The sequence below is a fragment of the Neofelis nebulosa genome, chromosome 5 (assembly GCF_028018385.1).
Source record: "Neofelis nebulosa isolate mNeoNeb1 chromosome 5, mNeoNeb1.pri, whole genome shotgun sequence".
Taxonomy (NCBI): domain Eukaryota; kingdom Metazoa; phylum Chordata; class Mammalia; order Carnivora; family Felidae; genus Neofelis; species Neofelis nebulosa.
In genome coordinates this window covers 119,099,975-119,123,460 of record NC_080786.1, presented here as the reverse complement: position 1 = coordinate 119,123,460, position 23,486 = coordinate 119,099,975, and the positions used below count along the sequence as shown (strand labels likewise).

The 23,486-nt window shown below is 37.1% G+C and overlaps 1 long non-coding RNA gene across 4 annotated transcripts in view; it reads left to right on the top strand.

The window, feature by feature from the left end:
* The first annotated feature begins 244 nt into the window (after nucleotides 1-244).
* The window catches only part of LOC131512680 (uncharacterized), a 93,346-nt gene continuing 70,104 nt past the window's right edge, over nucleotides 245-23,486 (top strand). For 2 of the 4 annotated variants that reach the window (XR_009262243.1, XR_009262246.1), the window contains exon 1: nucleotides 438-826. This is a non-coding gene — a long non-coding RNA (uncharacterized LOC131512680). The other 2 variants (XR_009262245.1, XR_009262244.1) reach the window with 2 other exon arrangements.

Below are 23,486 nucleotides of genomic sequence, written 5' to 3'. Positions count from 1 at the left end.
TCCAGATCAAAATACTAGAGATGTATTATTCTGAGACACCTGGAGGGCAAACCACAATGGATGCCTTACAATAAACCCTTGAATGAACCCAGGTCCCATTACCCTGCCTAACTCCTTTGTCATCCTTCCCCCAATCTGAATTCTTTTTGAGGAAACGCCCGCTTGGTGAAATTGTGGATAAACAGATCTCTAGGCCCACTCAGTGAGCGGTTCTCAACCCCACTTCTGAAGACCGCTGCCTCTAACTCCCCCTTCGCTTTTCTTATCTGACCTCGCCTCATTCCTAGCCACTCAACCAAAGAGAGCGGCAGAGAGACTTGGAAGGAGAACCAAAAGGAAAAGGAGACCAAAGGCGTTTTCTTCTAGATGTTTTCAGAAAGGTGTTCACGTCATTTCCAGATTCCATGAAGAGATAATCTCCAAGGTATCACTCAAATTAAGGAGACGGGACTTTTTCCCTCCCCCGCCCTTCTCCACGCACCAGTGGAAGACGAGGGAGGAGACGGCTGAGAGAAGAGGAGGAAGGGGGAAAAGTGAGAGAAGCAAGATGAGAAAGGGGTGTTGAAGGAAGAGATGAAGGCGAGGAGAGAGAAGTGTTAGGGGTGGTGGCGAGCCCCCGGCGACCGCCCGCCCGCCCGCGCTCGGGACCCAGCCGGGCGCGGCGCCCAAGTCCCGCAGCGCGCAGCCGGCCCGCGGCCCCGCGAGTAGCCCGGACGCGCGGCTCTCCGGCCGGCAGCTGCCGGCGCCCCGCGCGCTAGCGCCCGCCCGCTCCCGGCCCTGGAGCGCCGCTTTCCCCGCTCCGGACTGCTGCGGGGCAGCGCTCCCGGTGAGTGTGCGGCTCGCGCCCGGGCCTGGCCCGCGGGTGGGGAAGCGGAGCCGGGGAGCGCGGGGCAGCGGCCGCCCGCGGCGGGAGGGCCCGGCAGCCCCGCGCGGCCGGAGCAGGATTCCGGCACTTGTTCGGGGCGAACGAGCCGCGCTGGAATTCAAGAATTGCCCTTCCGCACTCAGCCCGCCGCCTCTGCTCCCCCGGGGCGAAGTTGCCGGGAGCAGGAGGGGTCCTGGGCGGAGCAGGTGCTCCGGGCTGGGAGGGAGGGGCCCACCCGGGCCCAAGGGCGAGGGGTCCGACACCCCACTTAGGAGGGTGCAGGCCTCCGGTGCTCCTACCTGGAGGGGCGGCTGGGGTGGAGAGAGACCGGGCACCGGCCAGAATCCAGCACTGGAGGGACGGGAGAGTCTGCGAATTCATCCCCCGGCGGGATGCTTCTGGGGGAAACGGTTAGAGAAATGTGAGGAGCCGGGAGGAGGAGTAGATCGGGGGGAAGGTTGTAGTTTTCTAACTTGATTTCCCGCGGGTACGAAGCACTGAGGTAAAGGGCAGGACAGAGCTTCCACCTCGCGGCCACGAGGGGCCTGGGAGGCTGCTGGTCCTGCCCGACTAAGGAAGCCTGCCTTCCCGTTCAGGGGGGGCGGTTGAGTGAGGGTGGCTATTCAGGGTTCCGGCCCCCAAAGGGGCTACGAGAGCCGCATCTGTGGGCCCAGAAAGTTAAGGAATGAAATGGAGCAGATGAGGAGAGAATTCATACGGAGAGTGAGTATTTTGGGTGCTTCAGATGCTGGATTGAGGTTTGGGGTTATTTCCACTTGCGCGAAAGAGGCGACCTTTGATAGCGGACCGGAGAACTAAGGGTGCACTTCCGCGCACTTGGGAAGAAACCTTGAGAAGACTTCGTTTTCTGCATATAAAGTATTTCTCAGGCACCTTGTCGATTGTCACATCGTTAAGCCGATTTGTTCAGTGAGCATGTAAGATGACATAAGCAGGGGAAGTCACCAGCCACTCAAAATCACTTTTTCTGGACTATCTATGTCATCATTGCAGTTTGACTAAATTTTAGTGGGCGTGCTATACCCCAAACCGGGAAAGTGAAACAGATTCAAGACGGGTTTCACTCTGGTTTCATTTGTATACAAATCTTTGAAATTTGATTTGGCGAACCCAAGTCTAAATCCTTAAGTTTGAGTTGCCCCTTTTGTCCACGTATTTGCTGAACAAGGAGGTCTGGACTCTGAGCTGGTTTTCACTGTGAACTGGGAGTGTCAACGAGCCAGCTGCAAGCCCGAGGAAGACTCTCCATCCCTCTGGTCTTACAATTGCTGTTCCTCCTTCTCCTTCCCTTTCTCCCTCTCCAAACTCATAAGCAGGTTTGAGCATCATCACTGTGTATCTCCTCCAAGGAAAGTGGAGTTCTTGCTCCTCTCCATCCCATTCACACCTGTGTGTCAACGTTGGTCCTGATAATGAGAGTAGTTATTCACTGTTTCCAATCAGAAGTGGTTTTCTATGCTTTACGTGGCTTGTTTGTTAAACCCAGCTGTTTCTAGAACAAATGTTATTCTTGCCTGGTATCAACTTAGGAGTTGCCAGATTTTGTCCAAGAAGTTTTAATATATTTCCCCACACCTTCTTTGGTCGGTATGAATCATTTGTCAAGCCTCGTTCACTGAGACTTACTACAGAACTAATGAACTTAGTTATATCAAAGGGTCGTTCCCTTTCAACAGTATGTAAACAGCTCTGATGGAATGAAGATTTAAAGAAGAGTGCAATTTTTGACACTTTAACTCAGTAGGCAAGTTTTATAGATGCCTGGGATTGAGCAATAACACATTTGTAAAGGCAGCCTTTTCAGTTTTAAATTCTTAACTGGAAATGAGAGGAGTAATAGTTTGCATTTTCTTATCTAGTAAGTGTGGTTCCTTTTGAATGTGATTAACTATTACTGAAATCATTCAAGGATTTTTAAAGGGCACTTTCTAGGGTATTAGTAATAAAGAGCTAGTGTAAAACAACATGGATATGGTTATATTTGAAAGGCTATGGCGGGATTCTCTTTTTTTCAATAAGAATTTAAGGAGTGGAAAGGACACTGATTGAGGCAGAGTAAACAAGATGTAGCTTGTTGCTTCCTGATTGCTATTAACTGAAAGCACGAATAATCCTTAGGTGATGGGGTGCCAAGACCTGTAGGGAAGCATCTGTAGTGATCTGATATAGAACCACAGCTCCTGTGCCCCACAGTGAGAAACCTTCCTTTTCCATTCCCTCAACCCTAAATTGGACAGGAAAGAAATGCTCACTTCTGCTCTAAAAGTGACGAACTCTTGAAATGCAGTAGGGAAACTCAGAATTGGCATCTGCAACAGAAATTATTACTTCCACTTGAAAAGGTGCAAAGAGAAATGTCAGAGCCTACGACCGAACATAAATAAGCAAAAATTATATCAATGAGTACATGTAAGTATTAAAGAGAGAAGACTATATCGATCTAATAATTTCTCGGTGGTGTTTCCTTCTCTCAGAAGTAGTTGGTGGCCTTTTTACCCATGGTATGCACTTTCTGTTTTCTTCTATGTACAATAGGAAGCCATTAAAGCATTTCTATTGGGCAACAGTTTTACCAGGATCCTCTTGATACCGGATCCTCTTGATATTGTATTGAGATAATTTGTATAAAGACAAGAGGGACAGTAGGGAGGCTGTTAGGGAGCTAGTTCAAAGCCTAAACTTTGATCAGAGTGATAGCTGTGACTATACCATATCCTGGATATATTGGAAGTAAAGGTGACAAGACTCCATGATGTATTAGACATGGTTACTGACAGAGGAAAGGAATCAAGGTTCACGCCTAGATACATGATCAGAGCAGCTGAAAGAGTGCAGTTGTCACCCACTGATATGAGAGGAGTCAGGAGAAGCAGTTAACCTTTGAGCAGCCTATTCGATCTTCAGATGGGAGAAAGCTCAGGGAAAAAGTCAGAGTTGGAGATAAAAATGTGTAAGTCACTACTATATAAATGATATTTAGAACAATGGGACTTTATGAAATGATTTAAGGGGAGAATGTATTTAAAGCATCAGACTGAGAAAAGAGCTCTAAAACATCCCAAAATATGGACACTGAAAAGAGTAAGAACCAGAAAAGGAAACTGAGAAGGAGCGGTAAGTGAAACGGGGAAATCCAGAAGGGTGTAATATCATGGAAGCCAGAAGAAGAAAAGTATTTTAAGAAGGAAGAAGTGAGGATCAGCTGTCTCCAATGCTGCAGAAGAGTTAAATTGTATGAAGACAAAGAATTACCTTGAAATTTTATTTGGCCTTGAAAAGAGCTATTTCAGTTGAAACAGTGGTGATAAAAGATTGACCGATATGGATTGAACAAAGACTAGTGACCTTGTGATTTCAGTCCTGGGAATTTATCTTACAGATATATTGGCACTTAGGAAAAATAATATATGTTCCAAGTTACTCCCTGCAACTTTTTATATGGATAAACAATTGAAAGCAATAAATACTTATAAATAACAAACAAAATTAACTATGTACATCCATTCAATGGAATACTATCCAGTTGTTAAAATTATTAAGGCACCTTTCTATGTACTAAGATGAAAAGATTTTCAAAGTATATTAAAGAGAAAAAGTTGCAATTCAGTATGCACGGTATGTTATCATTTATAGAACAAAGGAGAATGAACCTATGTATGAAAGTATATATTTAAAAACTGGATAATAGTGGTTGCCTACAGGGAGGAAAACTGGGTGTTGGGGTTCAATAATGGGAGGAGGATAAAGTCCTGTATATACTTGCTTAGTCTCGTATATACATTAATATCTCTGAGTTATAGTTATTGAAAATACTAAATAAAAGTTTATATGCAAATCACAAAAAAATTGTAGTTTAAAATAATAATGAGGAAAAAAGAATGGAAGATGAGGAAGCAAAAACTCTGTATAAAATAGCTTTTTCAGGAAAAAGATGAAAAGTGGCTAGAGCAGGCCATGGGGATTTGTTTTTAAAATGGGAGCTGTAATGTTGGAATTACGCCAATGGGAATGAACCAGGCAGAAGCAAGAGTTGATTTAAAAAATAGAGAGGGAGTGAGAAGAACTGTGGGAGCAAAGTCATTTAATAATTGGTAGGGGATAGAATTCCAGAACTGAATGAGTGAGAGAACTAGCAACACTAGGAATAGGGACAGTGCATTTTCCCACAAAGCCCCAGACTTGTATGAGTCCTTTGGTCAGCCTCCTATATTCCTAAAGCAAAGTGCTGCCTGGGACATTTGTAGAAACTCTTCTAATTGATGCCACTGTAAAGTTAGTTCTTATGTCATTTGTTCACTTAGCCTCTCATCAAATCTTTTCTTACCATCGTTTGGCATTCTCTGCAGTTCTCCAAAGCAGCCTGAGCACAGCTTGCCACCCTTCTCAAAACTAATCCTGTCTCTGTCCCTGTCCTGTGCTTTGCTCTCAGGATGATTCCTCTTTAATGGGAACTCAGACACTCCCAGGAATGAAGCTCTCTCCACTTTTCTGACTCCTATGTGTTTAGTTGTTCAGCTACTCTCCTTCCCTCCTATCCTATAGTCAAGCTGACTTCCTCTCTGCTCTGGATCCTACCACTGCCCCATTCCAATCTGCACCTTGCTTCATAAGCCATTCTTTTTATCACCTGCAACATTAACTTCTTCTTAATTTAATGACTCCATTGTTTAAGTTGATTAAGATTATATCACTCTCATCCTTAAAACAAGCAAACAGAAAAGCCTGTCATGATCCTGAACAATCCCTGTATCTAGTCCTGTTCACTCCTTTCCTCAATCAGCTTCTTAAAAAACTAATTTTTATTTCTTGCCACCATCTCTTCCCCTCCCATTAACTCCTTTCCCACCATAGCCTGGCTTCCACCCCTACCATGCCATGAAACTCCTGTGGCAACTGTCATCATATTTTTTTATTTTTATTTATTTTAAAAAAATTGTTTTTATGTTTATTCACTCATTTTGAGAGAGAGAGGGAGAAAGCATGATCGGATGAGGGACAGAGAGAGAGAGAGAGGAGAGAGCGAGAATCCCAAGCAGGCTCCACACCCACCAGCGTGGAGCCCACTGCGGCGGCTCCATGAACCAAAAGATCATGACCCAAGACAAAGTTGGACACTCAACTGACTGAGCCATCCAGGCGTCCCATGTCATCATATTTTTAAACCAGAAGCTACGAATCACTGAAACCTTAGCTTGCTAAACTGTGTAGGAACATTTGGCAAAGTTAACCATTAACCATTGATAGCTTTACTTCCATTAGACTCAAAGATAACTTTCTTGCTCTTAAACAAAGTTAGTGGCAGCACTTTCTTGGTCCAGTTTCTTTGTCTTTGAATTTTACTTCTCCATTCATTTGGTGATCCTCTTCCACTATCTATCCTTAGCTTTCTTCTCCATTCACTGCCATTTTTCTAATTCTTCTTTGGTGAAAGATCCCTTTAAGAAACTAGAAACACAAAGAAACAAACAACAATGGTATTTCCTCCCTAAGAAAATAATGCACGTAAGTACAAATAATTGCAGATCATTTTTTGTCAATTGACAGACTCACCAAAGTTCATGTATGGGAATTAGGAATCCTTGCTACACCTTATAAAATAATATCATTAGCTACTGTGGTTTCAGTTACCTCCAAATGGGTCCTACTTATTTCAAATGTGACAAGTCTCAATTCTAACATTGCCCATTAATAGTTCTCTGCGTCTGTACCCAGGTCTAACACATACTACCTTCATGAGTTTGTCCATAAAATATAAATAAATAAAAATAACTTTCTTATCACTGTTAGTGAAAAAATAAATATTACTGCCACAAAGAGTAGGCAATAATAAAAAAAGTAATACAACAACAACTAAAATAGTGAGCTTATTAAATTTTAATCAGGTAAAATTATTGCCAACTAAAAGTCTTGAGCCTGAGGCCAACTTGCTCTCGGCTTATTAAAAGGGAGATAACAAAAGTTAAAAACAGATCTTCAACAAACTGTAACACTCTCAAAGGGAAAGAAAATTGAAAAGGGAATAAATTCCTCACTTTATTATTCAGTTTTATTTAATGCCATGACGTAGTACAAGTCAAGTCATGTCATGTAGCACCAATGGAACTTGGACTTGGGAAAATTTCCCTGTCTGCTGCATATCCAGCTCAAAACTCCTCATTAAGCTACAGACCCTAGAGATCACCAGATGGACAGATAATGACCTCTAGGCGCAGTCAACAGGCTCACAGTTAAACTCATCTTCTTTCTCCCCTAAATGTATAAGTTTCTTATATTCCATATCCCATCAGAGAAACTCCCAATTCCTTTTTTAAAAATTTTCTCCATACCCAGCCAAATCCAGTCAGTCTGATGGGTCTTTTGAATCTACTTTCCTGATCATCTATTACCTTCAACTCAATATGCCTGGCCTGAACCCTTTTAAGTATCTTTAACTTCATCTCCCTGGACCAAGCCTTGCCCCCATGAGTCATTTGCCCCATGCTGCTACCAAATTAATTTTAGAGATTAGTTCTGTCCCATGCTTAAAATCCTTTGGTGGCTTCCCATTTCCTTCTGGGAACAAACCAAACTATTTAGCTTACTCTTGTGGCCCTCCTTTCTCTGGATTTCTGCTCCAGCTTCCTTCCTATCACCCCATCTTGCCCGTCTGCCAGCTATGCTTCAGCAATAGGGAACTCCTCACTGACGCGTGAGGTTTTCCTCTCTGTTCTTCACTTAGGTCTGACTATCCTTCCTTCTACCTGGGAAATTCTTAGTCATTTGCCAAAATTCAGATATTTGTTTTCCTTTCTAGACCCTTCCTATAACTAGAAAACAACTCCCTTCTGCTAGCTTCCATGCTATACTCACTGGCTATATGTATTTTTTATTTATTTACTGATGTCTTCTCTCCAGTTACACCAGGGTGTCCTTGGATGCCACAATTGAGTCCTATTCATCTCTATTTCCCCTGACTGAGTGAACCATAGTATTTGGCACGAAGGGCATCAAAGACAAACTTCTCTGACTCTCCTGTTGCCTGCAATGAAAATGCCTGTAAACCAGCCACAACCCTGAACACTTCACAAAAACCCTTAGGTGGGAGAGTGATTTTCTAAAAATCATTGCAAAAATGTCTCTTTCTCTATTCAGTGGTGCCTCTGTCCATGGCATTTCACTGTTTCAAACTATTTCACAAAATTAAAAGACCAAGAAACTCAGAGAAGCTTCCTGACATAATCTGCTGTATCCACCATATCTGAGCCAGATGGCTGTTTTTCTTATATAATAAAACCTCAAGGGAAGAATATTATATAACTTCACTCAATAACCCACTTTAGTGTTCAACTACCTTTACTTTTTTATACAATGTAAATGGACATTGCCGTGGTTGTTTTATTTGTTTGTGAAGTGGACAATACATGGTTACATTTTCCTTATATCAATTTTTCATCTATTTCAAAACAATGTCAACTAATATTGAAGAAAACTATCTCAATTAAATCAAGATTTATTGATACTCACTAATGTTTTGCAAATGTCTGCCTGTCAGCTATTCAAGATGTAGAGATCTTTGGCTCCAGTTCAACCTGAATCTTTCCTCTCTTTTTGCATTATTACCCAGTCTTGTAATTAATATATATCAATGTATTCACACACTCATGGTGAAAACTAATGGAATAAAATCTCTGAGATAGAGGTTTTACATAAGTAGAAACCTGTGAATACACTAAGACAGTCAAGGTTATGTGCAAATACCTAGCTATCAAAAGCCCTAATTTTATAATTATTTTTTTTAATCTTACAATACTTCACTTTTTGAGGCATCTGTCATATTTTAAAAAGTTTATAAAGTATGATTTTGTTTTCTGAATGCCGTAGCAAGCAAAATTCCTGATTACTGCCTTGATAGCTAAGATAGTTGCAGGAAAACACTGATTTGGCTCATGCTTACAGGCGAGGATGGTTTAGTTATGTGGTACAAGTAATAATGAATAGGTGGGTTGCATATTTTCATAACTTCTTAATGTGTGAAATAATGAGTTCCAGATTTGGAAAGTGGTCATTTCAGCATTCTCTCTGCGAGTTAGCCAGTGTAGCCACTGCAACACAACACGAATAATTCAAGGTATCTTTTAGCTGTTCTTTGGCTTCTGGGCAGCTATGCTTGACAAGGCAAGGACCCGTCAATCTTTATCATTCTAGTTGAAATAAAAGCAATGGATCTCTTTACTCTTACCTTGCATAACTAAAGTCTAGACTGTGTAATTTTCACCCTTTCTATTTTGAGAAAAATAGCTTGAATTTCAAATGCTCCAAGAACCATTTTCTCTCAAATTCATCTGTGGATCTCCCTTTCCCCCTTTCCTTATTAAACTCAATCAGCCACCATTAGTCCAAAAACACAGAAGAGAGAAGCTCATATTCTTCCCTTCATAAAGCATAATCCTGGAAGGGGCTTTCAGATGAAAGGGTTTAACTTCTGACAGACTTCATTTTTGTCCTAAAGAAGGTTAGCAAGATTTAGCTAAAATCTATGCAAGTTTCCTTTCTATGCTTTTCCTTTCAGTATACTCTGTCACTAAAAGTACTTGCAACCTTTCATTAAATATCCTTGCTACCTCAGGACCTAAGTGGAGAAAATCTGTCAAGATTGTTGCACTTTTTAAAAAGTATATAAGTGTTTCACACCATTGTAAAGTTATAGACAGACAATAGTTCTGCACTGGCCAAAAAAGTTTACCGTAAAACCAGTATCACACATTGGAACATTAGATTTTTTGGAAGAACATCTAATTTAATGTCAGATACAAATATGTAGAATTCATAGTGAAACAGTAGGGAAGTGTTTTCTGAATGAATAAATGTATGATTGTCTATAGCATACAAAAGTGGTATTGAACCTCACAAAATGTAAATAAGAGGTAGAAGGAGTGTTCCTGCCCTGGACACAAATTCATTGAGTAGAAGAAAAATTGACAAAATTAGAACTACACATACTTCCATGAATACAAACAGAATGGCTTGAGAATTAACTGATAATTTTTATAGTTGCTTTCCAACGTATCATTACATTTTATCTTCACATCCAGACAGAAATGATTATCCCCATTTTACGGAAGAGGGAAATGATACCCAGAGATTTAAATTGTTTGTCTTAAATGGTGAGGGGCGGGGGCACAAATCCACATTTCAACTTGGTCCAATCATCTTCCAACTATAGAATATGTTGTCCTTTGACCCTAAAGTATCTGAGAAAAAAACTGCTTCTTCTCTGGATTCCTTTTTAAGGTAGATTTTTTTTTTTAATCATTTTCATTGTTAGGTTTAAATAAAAAATGAATTGCAAAAGTTACACTTAAAACTGAAAAGTATTTTTTCTATTACTTACTTTACAGATGCTTTCAATATATAAAATGTGATTTTATTCTAATAACATTTTCCTCATTATTGAAAACATGAATATATAAAATCACTTAAAGAAAATAATAAAAGTCTCCACAATTCTATCACAACCTTGTCACAAGAATTGAGTATCATATCTTAGTTTTTAACAAACTTTTGCTGAATTGATAGCCAAAATTATACATCTCAACTCTTGTTGATATTGGTGTATTTTTCCTTTGATTACTTATAAGGTTGAATATAATTCCTTTTATTTTTATGGTCTTTTGAGTTTCTCCTTTTTGAATTATCAATGCTTTTTTTGCTGTAACTATGGACATGTTTATGTTTTTTCAAAGCTCTGTCATATGCTGTAAATTTCCCCCTTTGTTGACACCTTTGAACTTGTTCCATGATTGGTGGCACTTAAGTTTAAAGTTTATGTGGTTTAACATTTCAGGTTTTTACTTTGGTTTGGTTTTAGTTTCATGAAACCAAAAGTAAGTTTACAACTTTCCATCTGAAGATCAGTTGGATATTTGTTCATATTTTCCAATAGTTATGATGTTATTTTCTATTTAGCCCTTTGATCAAGCTCTAATTCATTTTTATATATCATTTATGACCTTTTATCCCTAAATATTTACCCTATTGTCTTAATACCATGTTTTGAAAGGTCATTCTATCTTCACTTGTAAGAAATACTAAATTTATTGTCTACTAGGTACTCCTGTTTGCAGTGATAAGTTCTGTTTAGTTTCTCTCTCTCAGTTGTTGCAACACTGGCACTACCTTTAGATATTGTGAATTGGGCATTATTTTAGCAACTGTATGCAAGGGTTTTCTATCATTCTCCAAAATGTTGTGTATTCTTTCCTGTGTGTTACCCCTTAGTGAGCACGGGTAATTTTCTGAAATATCAAAAATTTGAGTTTCTTATTGGAATAAGCATTTTTTTATTTATTTTTTATTTTTTTAAAATGTTTATTTATTATTGAGAGAGAGAAAGCGTGAGCAGGGGAGGGGCAGAGAGGGAGACAGAGAATCCAAAGCAGGTTCTGTGCTGTCAGCACAAAGTTCAACATGGGGCTCAAACCCATGAACTGTGAGATCATGACCTGAACAGAAGTCACTCAACCAATTGAGCCACCCAGGTGCACCTTCAATAAGCATTCTTTTTAAGTTTATTTATTTATTTTGAGAGAGAGAGTCAGTGCATGCATGCAAGCTGGAGAGGGGCCGAGAGAGAGGGAAAGAGAAAATCCCAGGCAAGCTCTGCACTGTCAGCACAGAGCCCAATGCAGAGCTTGATTTCAGAAACCGTGAGATCATAACCCGAACCGAAGTCAAGAGTCAGACGCTTAACCGACTGAGCCACCCAGGCGCCCCTGGAATAAGCATTTTGAGTACATGTAATGTGAAAGGACTAACTGAATTTCCCTTGTAGGAATATGATATCTCTCAACTTATTTAGGACTTCTTTCATATTGTGAATTAAGTTTTATAATTGACTTTTTATGGGTTCTACACATTTCTTTTTTGGGTTTTTCCTAGGTATTTTATGTTATGGAATATTAATATGACTTATAAGTATTTCTTATTACATCTTCTTGTGCTTATGGCTAGTTCACAGAAAAGTCACTTATTTTTATTCATTTATCCTTATTCTATTTAATGTGACAAATTCTTGTTAATATAAGTGAATTTTTATTCTAACTATTTAAAATAGACAATAATATATTCTGAATCCAAAAATTCTGTCTGCTTATTTTTTAAGCAAAAACAATATATAATTATGTTTATAGAGCTGTTCTACTAGAATTACTGTATATTATTCTCAAAAGAATAAACCAAATAGTGTACCATTGAAGTCTAATGTTATTCTTTAATTTAGAAGTTATTTTGAAGAAAGTGACAAAGTTTTAAGTTTTTGTATTTAAATATTTTCAGTGATGCTTATTTTTATTATTATATTGTGACCAGAAAATGTGGACAGCATGATTACTATTTGAGCTGCTTTTAGAAGGTTTTCTTTTTGTTTTATATGTGTTGAATTGTGTGAAATATCACTGCACACTTGAAAGACAGTGAATTATGTGCTGTGTATGACACTAAAAAGCAGTGTATTCATCACTTTTATATTCTTGTTATTTTATGCATGTATTTTATTTTTTTAACTTTATTTTTTATTTTTTAAAATTTACATTCAAATTAGTTAGCATATAGTGCAACAATGATTTCAGGAGTAGATTCCCTAGTGCCCGTTACCCATTTAGCCCATCCCCCCTCCCACAACCCCTCCAGCAACCCTCAGTATGTTCTCCACATTTATAAGTCTCTTCTGTTTTGTCCCTCTCCCAGTTTTTATATTATTTTTGTTTCTCTTCCCTTATGTTCATCTGTTTTGTATCTTAAAGTCCTCATATGAGTGAAGTCATAGGATTTTTGTCTTTCCCTGACTGACTAATTTCACTTAGCATAATACCCTCCAGTTCCATCCACGTGGTTGCAAATGGCAAGATTTCATTCTTTTTGATTGCCATGTAATACTCCATTGTATATATATATACATACATATGTATACTGTGTGTATATACATATACATATATATACATATACATATATATGTATATATATATGTATACCCCATATACATATATATGTATATGTATATATACACAGTATATATATATATATATATATATATATATATATATATATATATACCACATATTCTTTATCCATTCATCCATCGATGGACATTTGGGCTCTTTCCATATATTGGCTATTGTTGAGAGTGCTGCTATAAACATGGGAATGCAAGTGTCCCTTTGAAACAGCACACCTGTATCCCGTGGAAAAATGCCTAGTAGTGCAATTGCTGGGTCTAGGGTAGTTCTATTTTTAGTTTTTTGAGGAAAATCCATACCGTTTTCCAGAGTGGCTGCACCAGCTTGCATTCCTATATTCTTGTTATTTTATATGATTAACTGTTACTTATTTATAGAGATCCATTAAAGTCTCCCTCTACAGTCATTATTTGTCTATTTCCCACTGGATATCCAGCTTATGGGTCTTTTGTATATTGTGGTGCTTGATTATTGGGCACTTAAAGATATATGATTGTCTAGTTTTCCTATATGAAATTTATTTCATCTTTTATTTTCATTGAATTCATCTTATCTGATATTATCCTTCTTTTTTATAGGTCTGCCTCAAATTTGTTGGCCTGAATCATTTTATAGTTGAATTTTTCTTACAAACAAAATATTATTAGCTTTCATCTTTACCTAATCTGGATAGTTGATCTGGGTATCTTTCCTTTTTAATAGGTGAGCTTACCTTACAATTTTAACTAGCTTCTTTAAATATCAGATTCCATTATACCTGGACCAAAAATTTTTCCGTGTTTTCTTATTTCTTCTTTTGTCACTATTTTTTGACACTGATGGATAATTTCTTGATTTGTTTATTTTTTGATATTATAGCCAAGTAGAGTTGATGTGTATTCTATTAGAAATTGATATAGATCATTGCTTAAATTTCTTATCATTTCTAAGATTGTGTGGCCTGATAGAAAGTGAAGGGAACAAATGGTTTCAAAAGAAACTTCTTTCATCAAAATGTCATCATCTATTCCATTTGATGTTACTGCCCTTGCCACAATAAACTTCAGTAGTGTCCAATTCCTTGCTTGGCCAAATGACACATTTCTGGATTAGCATGCCTCTCAAGGCTCCAAGGAAACAGCAGGTATGGGAATAATACCTTCCCTTCCTACCCAAACTTTCTTTTGCTGCCATTACTTTACCCACATGTATGGTATGTCAGATAGAGCCTGCTAGCACTCTCTTTGCTTCATTCATCCCAGATACACAGCTTTTCTGAAGGAGGTAAAATTTTAATTACTTTTCACTATGCCTTCCATCAGATTGATTCACACTATTTCAAGCAGAAATTCCTGAAATTTGTGCCAGGAAGATGTCAGGTATTACTAGTTTTTAACAGTAGCTCAATCATTTTCTTCTTTACTGGTTTATAAGTTATTTTAATATGAACTCAAGTGGGCAAAGAACTATATGCAATCTTGTAAAGAAATTCCTCAAGTTGTGGCTTTGACCCGGTTTATACATCATGTGAAGAAGGATAAATTGTAACTTTGCACAGGTGTTATTAATTTTAAGAAGCATTTGGCCAGATGTGTATACATTGAATTCTTTATCTAGCTGAGATAGAGCTTCTGTCGGCTCTTATAAGCTTAGAATACTAAAACTTTCTTATGTTCCCCCAAATGATCTAACTCTTTTTTAATGTACCAATTTATCATAGACTAGGTACTCATATATAATCCTGATTTCAGATACTTCATTAACTTCTCTCTTCTCATAGTTCAAAACGGCTACTTACTTCATACTCCTTAAATTCTCAGTTAAGATATTTTCAGTTATATGTGAACAGGGGTCATAAAATTAGGACTTATCCAACACTCTGGCTCACTGCTTCTTTAAATGATTATTTTTAAATCTTCCCTTGCAGTTCAGTTATTTTTGGATATTCAATAGAGTTCTGTTGTGAAAAAAGCATTCCTACAGACAAGTTCGGAAACTACTTGAATTCAATAGTTCTTGGCACAATGACACATTTAAATTGCAATTTGAAAAAGGAGCAAGGTAGGGTTATGAGTAAATAAGGGGAATAAAGGAAATTGATGGATTTTGTTTTGTAATAGTGGGAAGTCCTTGCAGCATGAAGGATATGACAATAATATTTCAAATGTCAACTGATGAAAACTCAGCTCTGAAAGATATGTAATAACAAAGGAAAGAGATTAATATTAAAATTATTTTTAAAAATGCTTTTAAACATTCTGGATGAAAATGTTTGACTAGTGGTGTTCCAGTAAATGTTTATCAACCAACGTTGGGAGGGAGAGCAAGAGCCCAGATTTGTAAAGTTTGCTGATTTTCCTATTGCAAACAGTGTATCATGATCAATTTCTTTAACGTTTATTTATTTTTGAGACAGAGAGAGACAGAGCATGAACAGGGGAGGGGCAGAAAGAGAGAGGGAGACACAGAATCAGAAGCAGGCTCCAGGCTCTGAGTGGTCAGCACAGAGCCTGACGCGAGGCTTGAACTCACGAACCGCGAGATCATGACCTGAGCTGAAGTTGGACGCTTAACCAACTGAGCTAACCAGGCACCCCGTATCATGATCAATTTCAAACTAACAAAATGAAGTCACTGAACACATTTGGGAAGAAATGTTCCCAATGGTTTTTGACCAGTGGGAGCTAAGTCCAGCATACCTCTAGTATAATCTTTTTTTTTTTTTCAATATAGGAAGTTTCTTGTCAAATTGGTTTCCATACAACACCCAGTGCTCATCCCAAAAGGTGCCCTCCTCAATACCCATCACCCACCTTCCCCTCCCTCCCACCCCCCATCAACCCTCAGTTTCTTCTCAGTTTTTAAGAGTCTCTTATGCTTTGGCTCTCTTCCACTCTAACCTCTTTTTTTTTTTTTTCCTTCCCCTCCCCCATGTGTTTCTGTTAAGTTTCTCAGGATCCACATAAGAGTGAAACCATACGGTATCTGTCTTTCTCTGTATGGCTTATTTCACTTAGCATAACACTCTCCAATTCTATCCATGTTGCTACAAAGGGCCATATTTCATTCTTTCTCATTGCCACATAGTACTCCATTGTGTATATAAACCACAATTTCTTTATCCATTCATCAGTTGATGGACATTTTGGCTCTTTCCATAATTTGGCTATTGTTGAGAGTGCTGCTATAAACATTGGGGTACAAGTGCCCCTATGCATCAGTACTCCTGTATCCCTTTGGTAAATTCCTAGCAGTGCTATTGCTGGGTCGTAGGGTAGATCTATTTTTAATTTTTTGAGGAACCTCCACGCTGTTTTCCAGAGTGGCTGCACCAATTTGCATTTCCACCAACAGTGCAAGAGGGTTCCCGTTTCTCCACATCCTCTCCAGCATCTATAGTCTCCTGATTTCTTCATTTTGGCCACTCTGACTGGCATGAGGTGATATCTGAGTGTGGTTTTGATTTGTATTTCCCTCATGAGCGACGTTGAGCATCTTTTCATGTGCCTGCTGGCCATCCTGATGTCTTCTCTAGAGAAGTATCTATTCATGTTTTCTGCCCATTTCTTCACTGGGTTATTTGTTTTTCGGGTGTGGAGACTAGTATAATCTTAATAACATTTTAAAAAATGATTACCAGGCTATGTAAGATCTAACTGGTAAAAACAAAGGATATTTTATACCTGGTACTTTCATATTTAAAGTAAGGAACAAGGCAGTGTGATGCAATTCAAAGTGATCAAGACCATTAGGACCAGAAACTGATGGGTTTGAATCCCAGCACCATCACTTAGTGTGTGATTTTAGCAAAATTACCTAATTTATCTAAGCCTTAATATATTCATCTGTAAATTTCTGAATAACAAAACCTATTTCACTAGCATCTTGTGATGACCAAAAGATATAATATGTAAGAATGTAGCTCATATATAAGTAGATATTAAATACTTTTTTCTCCATCTTCTGTACTACTCATTTCCTGTCCTAACTCATTAGAAAGTAGTAAAATGAGGTCAGAATTGATGTAATATGATTAGTAAGGAAATGGTCATGTCTCCAGTGTTGGCACACCTATGTAGCAACCTGAAAAATTGTTTTTATATAGGAGGGAAAATTCTTTTCTTTTTAATGTTTGTTTATTTTTGAGAGAAAGAGCATGAGCAGGTGAGGGCAGAGAGAGAGGGAGACACAGAATCCGAAGCAGGCTCCAGGCTCTGAGCTGTCAGTGCCCTGTGAGATCAGTATGAACTGTGAGATCATGACCTGAGCGAAGTCAGGTGCTCAACCGACTGAGCCATCCAGATGCCCCTAGGAGGGAAAATTCTTGAGAAATGTAGACACCACTGCAAAAGAATTACTTACATGTTTTCCTTTCCATTTCTGAAGTGTCAAAATAAAATAAACACAAAACTTCGAGGAATTGAGGGGACACATGGCACATGGATAATCTTTACAACTTGATGCTGTTGCTTATCATTTTGGAGCCTCTCTGGTGAAAGAAATAGAAGACAAAAAATGTAGAAAGGGTATTGAGTGGATCAACCTGTGGTATTTGCCACAAAAATACAAGTCTGCAAAAGGTAGGAATAATATGTCATGGGAATTCATGGAAGAAAATAACTTTTGGCTATCATAAACAGGAGAGACTTAACCTCATATCATTTGAAATGATAGTTGCAGGATTTTGATGAGTAGAAATTGTCAGATTTGGAGTATTTTCAGTGAATCAAACAAAAAAATATGAATTGACACACAAGTATGAGAGATTTTTTAAATAAAAACTTCTGCCCCTTTTTTAAATTTTTTAAATGTTTTATTTATTTTTGAAAGAGAGAGAGAGTGGAGGGGGGAGGGATAGAGAGAGAGGGAGACACAGAATCTGAAGTAGGCTCCAGGCTTTGAACTGTCAGTACAGAGCCCGATGTGGGGCTTGAACCCATGAACTGTGAGATTATAACCTGAGCTGAAGTCAGATGCTTAACCAACGGAACCACCCAGGTGCCCCTGAAAGATTTTTTTTAACAGAAAAGTGAGTAACCTACTGTATTTCAGTTGCAAACTAGACCCAGGGTAGGATCAGAAGATACACTACAAAGGTATCTTGGTACCTAATTAACAAATGAGCCTATGTGAGGTTTTCCATTTCCTATGAAGTTAACATATTTGAAGATGCATGCACTATATTAGCTGCTTTACATATGTTTCTGTTTAATTCCCAAATCAATACTAAAAAGAAAGCATCATCTCATTTTATGGAAAAGGAAACTACTGCCAAATTGAACTTGGATGACTTAAGGTTATACAACTTATCAGCAGAGAGACATTGAAAAGTTTTGACCAGGGAGGTTACATGATGGGGAGTACAAATTCCTATAGTTATTTGATATTGGCTAATTAAAATTCTTAACTGAATTTTACACCAAATGTAAAATTAGAAGCTATTGATTACTGCAGACACAGAAGCATCATTCTTCAGTAGCAGATGATAATGTTTTAGTAGCTTTCCTTATGGAAGCAAAAGTGACCAACCTAGCATTTCACTTCCTCCCTCTTTACAGCATATCATTGAAGGTGTTTTTGTCCTTTCTGGTATATTAAACAAGTTAGCTAGGCAATTATTTCAGGATTTTTATCTAAGTTTTCTTTGAGGAATATATTAATCCATCTACTCTCCCTCAATGACTTAGTTTGGATTAATTTTTCAATGTCATTTGAGGACAGCCAAGCCTTGAGGAAATTTGAAACATGACAAAAGCATGTGGTTAAGCAAACGACAACATATGCAAATATATGGTTCTAGTGGAGAAGAAGGACTTAGTTGAGTGGCTAGGGAGATATCATTCTCTGTGGTTGTTCTTACTGAAATCACCAGTGATCTCCAAATGGGTAAATTCAAAAACAACCTTCAACTTCCATCCCATCTTATCACTTGGCAGTATCTGCTATAATTTATAGAAGTTACTTCTTTTTTTTTACAACCACTTTATTGAGATAAAATTCACATGTAAAAAGCTATAAATATTTAAAGTATGTATACAACTTGGTATCTTTGGACATAAGTATACATCTGTGAAACTGTCACCAAAATCCATGCCATAAACATATCTGTCACTTTCAAAAGTTTTATCTTGCCCTCTTCATTATTTCTTGTTAATAAGAACACTTAACATAAGATCTACCGTCGTAGCAAATTTTAAAATATACAGTACTGTGTTATTAATATAGGTGTTGGGCTCCTGGGTGGCTCAGTCGGTTAAGCATCTGACTTCAGCTCGGGTCAGGATCTCATGGTTTGTGAATTCAAGCCCCACATCAGGCTCTGTGCTGACAGCTCGGAGCCTAGAGCCTGCTTCGGATTCTGTGTCTCCCTCTGCCTCAGCCCCTCCCCCACTAATGTTCTGTCTGTCTGTCTCTCTCAAAAATAAATAAACATAAAAAAATTAAAAAAATAAATAGGTGTTATGCTGTTCAATATGTCTTTAGGATGCATTCATCTCCCATAACTGAAACTTTGTACCCTTTGACTGATACCTCTCTGTTTTCCCCTCCCCCTAGGCCCTGGCAATCACCATTCTACTCTCTGTTTATAAGAGTTTGACTATCTTAGATTCTTCATATAAAAAGGATCATGTAGTAGTTATCCTTTTGTGACTGGCTTTTTCCATTAAGGTAATATCCTACAGGTCTATTCATGTTGTTGTGAATGGCAGAATTTCCTTCTTTTTAAGGCTGAATAAATAGTATTCCACTGTGTGTGTGTGTGTGTGTGTGTGTGTGTGTGTGTGTATGTGTGTAAATATATATATATATATATATATATATATACACATATACATATATACACACATATATACACACACACACACACACATATGTATGTATGTATGTATATATATATATATTCTTTATCCATTTGGGTGGTTTTTGATCTTGGTTTTGTGCATAGTGCTGCAGTGAACATAGGCATGCAGTTATATTTTCAAGATTATAATTTTAATTCCTTTGGATAGGTACCCAGAAATGAGATTGATGAACTATATGGTAGTTCTGTTTTTAATTTTTTAGGTACTCTTCATGCAGTTTCCATAGTGGCTACAACAGTTTATTTTCCCACTGCAGTGCACTAGGGTTCCCTTTTCTCCACATCCTTGACAAATTTGTTATCTGTTGTCTTATTGATAATAGCCATTCTAACAGATGTGAAATGGTATTATTCTGGTTTTAGTTTGCATTTTCCTGATGATTCATAATGTTGAGTACTTTTTAATATACCTGTAGACTCTTTGTATGCCTTATTTGGAGGAGCATCTATTCAGATGCCCAGGGGTTTTTTTGTTGTTGTTGTTTGTTTGTTTGTTTGTTTGTTTGTTTTGCTTTTGCTCTTATATATTTTGGATATTAAACCTTTATCAGATATATGACTTGCAAATATTTTCTCCCATTCCATCGGTTGCCTTTTCATTCTCTTTATTGTTTTCTTGCTATGAAAGATTTTTAGTTTGATATAGTCCCACTTGCCTATTTTTGCTTTTGCTGCCTGCACTTTTGATGTCTTATCCAAGAATTACTGCTAAAATCAATGTCAAAAAGATTTTTCCTTATGTTTCCCTCTAGAAGTTTTAGTGTTTCAGGTCTTATGCTTAGGTCTTAATCCAGTTTTAGCAAATTTTTGTGTATGGTATAAGATAAAGGTTCAATTTCATTCTTTTACATGTGTATGTTCAGTTTTCCCAACACCATTTATAGAAGAGACTGTATTTTCCCTGTTGTGTATTCTTGGCACCTTTCTCAAAGATCAAGTGACACTTATATGTGGATTTTATTTTGGGGCTCTCTATTCTGTTCCATTGGTCTATATGTCTGTTTTTATGCCAGTACCATACTATTTTGATTATTGTACCTTTGTAATATATTTCAAAATTAAGAAGCATGATACCTCCATCCTTGTTCTTCTTGGACAGAATTGCTTTGGCTCTATAGGACCTTTTGTTGTGCCATATAAATTTTAGGATTGTTTTTCTATTTCTGTGAAAAATGACTTTGGGATTTTGATAGGAATTGCACTGAAATCTGCAGATTGTTTTGGGTAGTATGGACATTTTAATGATATTAACTCTTTTAATCCATAACACAAAATGTCTTTGTAGTTATTTGTGTCTGTTTTTTCTGTAATCAGTATTTTATGGTTTTCAGTGCACATGTCCTCGACCTTCTTGGTTAAATTTATTTCTAAATATTTTGAGTTTTTTTATCCTATTGTCAATGGGATTGTTGTTAGAATTTTCTTTTCAGATAACACGTTGTTGGTACATATAAAAATGTAATTTTTATATGCTGATTTTGTATACTGCAACTTTGCTGAATTCACTTTTTAGTTCTAATGAGGGTGTGTGTGTGTGTGTGTGTGTGTGTGTGTGTGTGTAATCTTTAGGATTTTCTACATATAAGATCATGTTATCTGCAAACAGAAATAATTTTACTTCTTCCTCTCTCATTTGGATTCCTTGCATTTCTTTGTCTTGCCTGATTGTCCTGGCTAGGACTTCTAGTACTATGTTGAATAAAAATGATGAGAGCAGGCATCCTTGCCTTGTTCCAGATCTTGAAGGAAAAGCCTTCAATTTTTCATCATTGAGTAAGATACTAGCTGTGGGCTTTCTGTATGTGGTCTTTATTGTGTTGAGGTAAGTTCCTTCTATACCTATTTTGTTGAGGGTTTTTATCATGAAAGTGTGTTGAATTTGTGAAATTCTTTTTCTGCATTTGTTGAGATTATTATGGAATTTTTATCCCTCATTCTTCTAATACAGTATATCACATTGATTCATTGACATATGTTGAACCATCCTTGCATACCAGGGATTAACCCCACTTGGTCCATCTGTATCATCCTTGTAATATACTATTGATTTGGTAGGCTAAGAATTTGTTGAAGAATTTTGCATCCATATTTATCAGAGAAATTGGCCTGTAGTTTTCTTTTCTTATGGTATCTTTATTGGCTTTGATATCAGGGTGATGCTGGCCTCATAAAATGAGTTTGGAAGTGTTTCTTTCTTCTTCTATTTTTGGATGAGCTTAAGAAGGATCAGTATTATTTTTTTTAATGTTTGGTGGAATTAACTTGTGAAGTCATTTGGTCCTGGACTTTTTCTTTGATAGAATATTTTTTATTTCAGATTCAATTTATTTGTTATTCATTGATTCATGCTATTTTTTTCTTGATTCAGTCTTATTGTATTGTGTGTTTCTAGGAATTTATCCATTTATTTTACATTTCCAATTTATTGGTATATAATTATTCATAATAATCTCTTATGATCCTGTTCATTTCTGTGGCATCTTTTTTTCTTGATTAGTCTAACTAAAGACTTTGTTGATCTTTTCAAAAAAACCCAACTTGTTGGTTTATCGTTTTTTATTATTTCTTTCTACTAACTTTGAGCTTAGTTTGTTCTTCCCCTTTAATTCCTTGAGGAGCAAAGTTAAATTATTTAAGAACTTTCTTATTTTTTAATATAGACATTTCCTGACATAAAATTCCCTCTTTATACTGCTTTGCTATATTCTGTAAATTTTTGTATGTTTTGTTTTTATTTTCATGTGTCTTAAGATAGTTTCTAACTTCCCTTTTGATTTATTTTTTGATCCAATGGTTGTTCAAGAGTACATTGTTTAATTTCCATGCATTTGTGAATTTTCTCATTTTCCTTTTGTTATTGTAGTTTTATTTCATTGTGATTGGAAAAGATACTTGGAATGATTTTAGTCTCCTTAAATTTGTTGAGATTCATTTTGTGACTTGGGATAAAATCTGTCTTGGAGAATGTTCTACATGCACTCGAGAAGAATGTGTATTCTGCTGTTGAGGGAAACATTCTGTATGTGTCTGTCCATTCCACTTATTCTAGTGTTGTTCAAATGAACTTTTGCCTTATTGATTTTCTCCATTATTGATGGTGGAGTAATAGTCTATTACTATTGTATTGTTGTCTATTTCTCTTTTAATCAGTCAGCATTTGCTTCATGTACTAGGTGCTCCCAGTGTTGAGTGCATGTATATTTATAAGCGTTATATTTTTTTGGTGAAATTGACTCTTTTTGATAATATTGCTAAACATTTTGTCTTTCAAGACAATTTTTGACTAAAATCTGTTTTGTGTGGCTTAAGTATAGCCAGCTGCTTTCCTTTGGTTACCATTTGAATGGATTATATTTGTCCATCCTTTCACTTTACTCCATGTGTATCTTTACATCTAAACTGAGTCTCTTATGGACAGCATTCATTTGGAAATTTTTTTCATCCATTCAGCCACTTTACATCTTTTGATTGGTGAGTAATTTGATTGATTTGAAGTAATTTATTGATAGAAAAGGACTTACCATTGCCATTGTGTTGTTTTCTGTCTGTTTTCTAATTCTTTTATTTTCCTCTCTTGCTGTCTTCCTTTGTGATTTGATGGAGTTTTTTGGTAGTAATATACTTGATTCTTTTCTCTTAATCTTTTTTAATCTACTGTAGGTTTTTTCTTCATGGTTGCCAAGAGGCTTGCACAAAACTTCTTATAATTATAACAGTATGCTACAAACTGATAACAACCTAACTTCAATCATATACAAAAGCTTTA